The sequence below is a fragment of the Cyrtonyx montezumae genome, unplaced genomic scaffold (assembly GCF_038088225.1).
Source record: "Cyrtonyx montezumae isolate F1298 unplaced genomic scaffold, pur_monq_1.0 scaffold_19, whole genome shotgun sequence".
Lineage (NCBI taxonomy): Eukaryota > Metazoa > Chordata > Aves > Galliformes > Odontophoridae > Cyrtonyx > Cyrtonyx montezumae.
This window is the reverse complement of record NW_027071925.1, coordinates 5,440,024-5,446,023: the sequence shown is the minus strand read 5'-3', so window position 1 is coordinate 5,446,023 and position 6,000 is coordinate 5,440,024.

The window sequence follows — 6,000 nt, the reverse complement described above, 5'->3', positions numbered from 1 at the left end:
ACGAGCAACAAGTGCAGGAAAGATGCAGAAGAGCAAGGCTAACTTTGCACTGCCAGCACCCCGGGTTGTTGTCCATTTTGCAATAGGAAGCAGAAGCTCATGTTCCCTGGCGAGGCAATGGGGTGCTTTGATTTGGTGTCCCAAATCAGCTCAGTGCCTCTACTGGGGCTGAGACCAACCCAAACAAACTCTGTGGTGGAGTAAAACCGAGATAGGCTGAGAGCATTCCGGGTCTGGCTCCCACTCTGGTGTAAATCAGTGTCCCCACACTGGCGCTGGTGGAGCTGTGCCAAATTCCACCAGCTGAGGGTCTGGATTGCATATTCTACCCATAAAAATGGTGTTTAGGATATCTTGGCAAAAGTCAGTATTTTAGCAACCCACTTATAACTGGGCAGTGCTGTGTAGGGATGAAATCCAGTTGCACTGGTGAAAAAAGCACTAATCAGGCTAAATAAAATTACAGCATGGGTCTGTAGGGCAGAGCTTCTTTGCGGGACAGCAATTGCATGGTGTTCAAGGATGCCTTATGTAGGGGACACTCAATCATTTGGAGGGCTGAAGGTGACATGTAGCCTTAGAGTCGTAGAATCACACAACAATTAAGGTTGGAAAAGACCTCTGAGATCCCCAAGACCAACCCATCCCACTGTGCTCACTGAGCATGTCCCCAAGTGCCACATCCCCACAGTTCTGAACACCTCCAGGGAATTATTCCTAATATCCAACCTGCAATATCTGGTATATCATCTTTTCTCATTTTAAAAGTACAGCATTTTTGCTGGTCCCTCGGGACAAAGCCCCACGTGGCCGCTGTTGAGTTGGTCTGGGAGGAGAGGGTCCTGCCCCCTCCCCATCCCCACACCCCAGCCCTGCTGCACAGTGACTCATGGCACGATGCAGTGCTTTCAGAGAACAGGCCTTCAAGGTGTGCAGCACTGTAGGAAGCCCTAAGAGCTATGGAATATTTTTGTAGGCCAATAAACCTCTCAATTAGTGCTGTAAAGGAGGCAAATGCTCTTATTCTGGACATTGCCCAAGACATAATGCATTTCTGCCATTGCAGCAAGAAACCCTTTAAGCATCTGACTGATTTGGATGGCGAAGGAAGGGAAGGCACAGGTTTCTGTAATTGAACTCCAGGGAAAACGTTAACCAGTCCTTTCTGTAGAAGGTTTCATATAGAAAAGAGAATAGTGTTGCCCAGGGGCAATGCAGGGTGATGTTTTCAAAGCTGCTCTCAGCAGTGTTGCATCACTAGGGCAGCACTGCAGATCTGCAGAGTGCAGTGCTCTGCACTCTGGGTGAGTGCTGTGGCAACTCCAGGAGTTTGCAGTGAGAGGGGGGAAAAATCAGGCAGAACCTGAATGGAAATAAGGAGAACCAGCTGTATTTCTCCTACAAGGGAGAGCGGCTGTTTTCTTTATTTTAATATCTGCTTTAAAATAGCATGTCTAACCATCGGCTTATTTTGTGATGAATGATTGGAACTCGAGCTGAATTTTTCATATGATTCAGCAAAAGTGGAAAAGCGCTTCAGGGGAGCAACTGTGTGCTACTGACCTGCAGAGAAAAGGGAGGGAGGCTGGAGGGAGGGCTGGCTGTGGCCTGGGAGTCTGCTTTGGGGGCTGTGTAAATGATGGGGAGTGAGGATGCCACCCTCCAGCACCTCAATTCAGTGCTCTTATTGACATGTAACTGAGTGGGGCTATTCAGACAGTGAAAGGTAGAGCACCCCTTACTTATTAATGTTAGAAATGCATCAAAAGGAATGAAATTCATAGACTTGAAGCAGACTTTGGTATATTTAGGTTGTAGGAACAGCACCGTATCTCTGTGGGCTGATAAGAAACAATATCATCCTTGCTGAATATTTTTACTCTAAAAAGAAATAGCAGTGTTAACATTTTGTTTGGATTTCTAGCAATCAAAATACGTTGTCCAACAGCTGAGAGGGCTCGGGGAAAAATAAATAAATATTTTCTAGGAAGTGAAAGATGTAATGTAAACGTTACTGCAGTCGGAGTCCTTTTTGTTTAAAGATGAGATCAGCAGAAATGAAGTCCCGGTGCTGGGCTGAGGTGATGTGCTGCATCTGAGCTGTTCCCCACGGGGGTTGAGCAGGAGACAGTGCTGTGCTCTGAGATGCTCACAGCTCTCCCTGTGCCTCCTGCTCTGCATCCAACTCAGCTCCATCCCATCCCGCATCCCTCACAGGGTCCCATCCGCAGCCCACACATCCCATGAGCTGCCACCATCATCTGAAGGGGTTTTCTTGGTATTATGATTTTGTGGTCAAAAGGTTGCACACGCTATTTTTTGTTTTTTTCTGATGCAGAGGCTTAGAAAGAGTGGAAAGCAAAATATTTTGATAATTATTCAGGCCAGCGGGTTACATAAAAGGTTCCAAAGCCCTCTGCATCAAACCCAAGCAGTTCAGACCACAAATGCTGTTTTTGCAGCCATAAAACATTAAGCCCCCCCCCCCCCCCAAAAAAAAAAAAAAAGAAATAGAGATAAAAAAGAAATAAAATAATAAAATCCATTTTCCATTCGCTTGAAACTTTAAAATTTTATGTGGTGAAGCATGAGGGTTTGCTCCCAGAAGGAAACTGCCCCGAGAGGTTTGTGTCATAGGTGCAGTGGGAGCAAGGATGGCTGTGATCACATTGAGTGTGTGCTGAGGATGTCACAGAGCAGCAGCATCAGTTTCTGGTTGTTAAGGAACATAGAGGTATTTATGCCATAAGTCCCAGTTTTGTAATTATTTTTGTCATTATTTTGAGCCAGTTGTCTGCATGGTCACTGAGGATAAGAAAGCTGCACTTTTTTTATGGGTCCTCAGTGTTAAAAAAGCCATCTCATCTCTTGAAAGAATGAAGAAATATGTTAAAAATTCCTCCACAGCCACAAAAGCACAGAATGTTACCAGCTAAAAAACAACTCCGCTCCCTGCATGGTCGAATTTGACACTTCTGGGGACTGGCAGCATTCTGCAGAAGAAAATTAGAAAATAGCTGCATGGAAGTGACAAAATTCTCTTTGCTTTTCCTTTTCCATTTACAGATTTAAAAACAAAAAACTCACTTTATGTTCCTGTTGCATGGGAAACATTAAAAAGTCATCTAATCTCCTGCAACTAGCACTAATTAGTGAGCAAGCATGAGATCTGGGAGGAGAAATAAAACCGTGACCTGGGCTTTCTGCAGCACAACTCAGAGTCGTGCCATATTGAAAGCCCTGAGTGCATTTTGCTTTGGATTCTGTAGCCTTCATAATTAACAACTTGAGAGGAAATGGGTGCAGTAAGGGAACACAGGCCTTCATTTTGGTAAATGTTTCGGTATTAGTGGCTCTTGGGGATGGGGATGGGAGGAAATGAAGCTGTGAGCTGGAGCCTCATGCAGAAAACTGCCACAGTCTGCCTCCATGGTCACTCCCAGCACTCCTCACCTCCTTTTGGAGCCTTCTGAAGGCACTGGGCTTCCAGCAGTACTGAATAATGAGTGTGACTAATTAATGACTGGATTCAGAAAGGAAAGGATAAGTAGAGTGGAATGGAATGGAATGAGTAAAATAGAGGAGGAGAGATGAGAAGGGGAGGGGAGGGGAGGGGAGAGGGAGAGGGAGAGGAAGAGGAATTGGTGAAAGCTTGAATTTACCCAACCAATTGCTAAAAAACAGTGGGAATTTTCTAGAGTCCATACAGACAAAAACAATTCCATTACAATCAGTAAGTAATAAAGTGCTATCCCAGCCAGAAGTATTGACCAGAATAGGACAAGAGGAGCTCTGCTTCTGTGTCCTGCACATCTTTTGGATGTACCTCTGTTAGCATATATTTTTTTAATTTCCTGCAACCTCATTTCTTGCAATTGTCAGCTGTATTCCATTTAGTTTTTGCATTTCTCTCTTATTTCCCAACATTCTAAATGAGCGTGCCAGCCTGTGCAGCTCCTGCCATCTAACTGAGCCCTACAGTTACTACAAAATCCCACTGCAGCTCTCAAACCAGAGCAAAATTGAACCATATATCATGAGATCGCTCAGAAAATCTCATTGCCCATTGGAGGTTACATGGGGCTTAAAATCATCTGTTTCATTATTGATGAGAAGGGGGAAAGAAAAGTGAATTATTTTAATCTGTGTATCCTTGTAAGGCTTTTGACAAGCAGTCAAACCACCATGCTAATCCCTAATCCCTCGATAATCATCACCCAGCAATTTTAAAACCTAGTCTATGAGAATTGCAAGAGGAGCCAACCAAAAAGAGTCCACACATCAGAGGGCTTTTATTATTCCATTTTATTAGTATTAGCATTATTAGCATTATTATTTTTAGAGCACACCTCCAACACGTCTCACAGAAACCTCTTCCCCATCTGCTCTGTGTTGAGAGTAGCAGGAAAAGGGGCAAAGTCAATCACCCAATGCAGAGCAATGTTGAAGGTGACTTTAATAAAATAAAAGTAATTCTTCCTTTAAAAAATTACATAGTTTGCCACACGTTTTAAAGCACAGAGTGGATCGCATAACTCCTAACCACCAAGTGAGCCAAGAATACTATATCCCTTTATTCTCTGAATTTAATAGTTATAATTAGAACCTTTCCTATATGGTTTCTATATCTACGTGTAATTTTGAAAAAATCCCTCTTGTCTTTCCCAATAAACTGAGGCATTGTTACAAAGACTGCAGTGAAACATTTACAGTGAGAATTGGAGAAAGGGAGAAATTGAGAATGGGTTTTGAAGAGGAGTGTTGGGTGGGTTTGGTTTTGCCTTTTGTGATGCTGAAAGATGTGATGTTCCCACTTAGCATCAGTTCCATCCCTGCAGTGCTGCTGTCTACACGTGGGGAGCTGTGAGAGGCCGAGGGTGACTGCAGAGAGGTGAGACTGGCAAAGCTAAGTCTTGCTCTTAATGCATGTGTTCGTTGTTTTGGGAGTCATCGTGGTGTGGCCACGTGGCTGTGCATGCTCTCCTGCTGGTGGTGGTTGGTCTCTGCTCACAGAGAACAGCAATAGGACGAGAGGTGATGGCCCTACATTGTGCCAGGGGAGGTTCAGGTTGGATATTAGGAAAGATTTATTCTCAGAAAGGGCAGACAGGCATTGGCACAACTGCCCAGGGAGTGGTGGGGTCACCATCCCTGGGATTGTTCCAGAACTGTGGGGATATGGCACTGAGGGACACAGTTATGGGCACACTGGGATGTGTTGGGGATCTTAGAAGCCTTTTCCAACCTTAGTGATTCAGTGATTCCAAGTATGCATTAATATTTTAGAGTGTAATTATGTTTTTCATTGTGGCTTATTTTCCATCTCTCCTGCTCTGTGTGTCAAAAGATGATGGACACACGTAGAAGTGAGCCTCAAAACACATATCATTGCCCAAGGTTCTTCCTATAATCATCTCATATGTCCCTCCATAGCTAATTAGCTGACTGGTTTAGAGCAGTGCCACCTCCTAGGCAAAGCAGAGAGCATTTGGCAATGGACAGTGAAGGGAAAGTGGTACCTGGAGGATGAGATGTGTTGCCTTCAGAGATTCACAATGTAAAATCTATTTGTGCATATTTATGTAGGGAGGCTGTTATTTTTGCACTTTAGTGTGAAATAAAGAGGAATTGGTTAGCAGGGAAAAAGGACTTCAATCTATTCCAGAAACATTTCAGAGGTTTAAGCTGATGAAAAATCTCAGTCTGGGGGGTGTATGTGTGTCACCATGATAAAAGCTGAGGTCTCTCCTCACCCTCAGGTCCCAGCCTTGCACTTTGCAGTGAGCTAGGAGAACACATTTGGCAACAATCTAGACATTATTTTTCAAAATCCTTTTCCTTCTTTCTTTTTCTTTATTTATTTTTCCCTTCCCCCTCCCCCCCCCCCCTCCCCCCCACACACACATACATACACCCTCCCAACCTGAATTTATGGGTCAGGAACCCTCAACATTGTCCTGATGGATTAAGCAGAGACAAGTTGTATCAAGTAAATTAAAA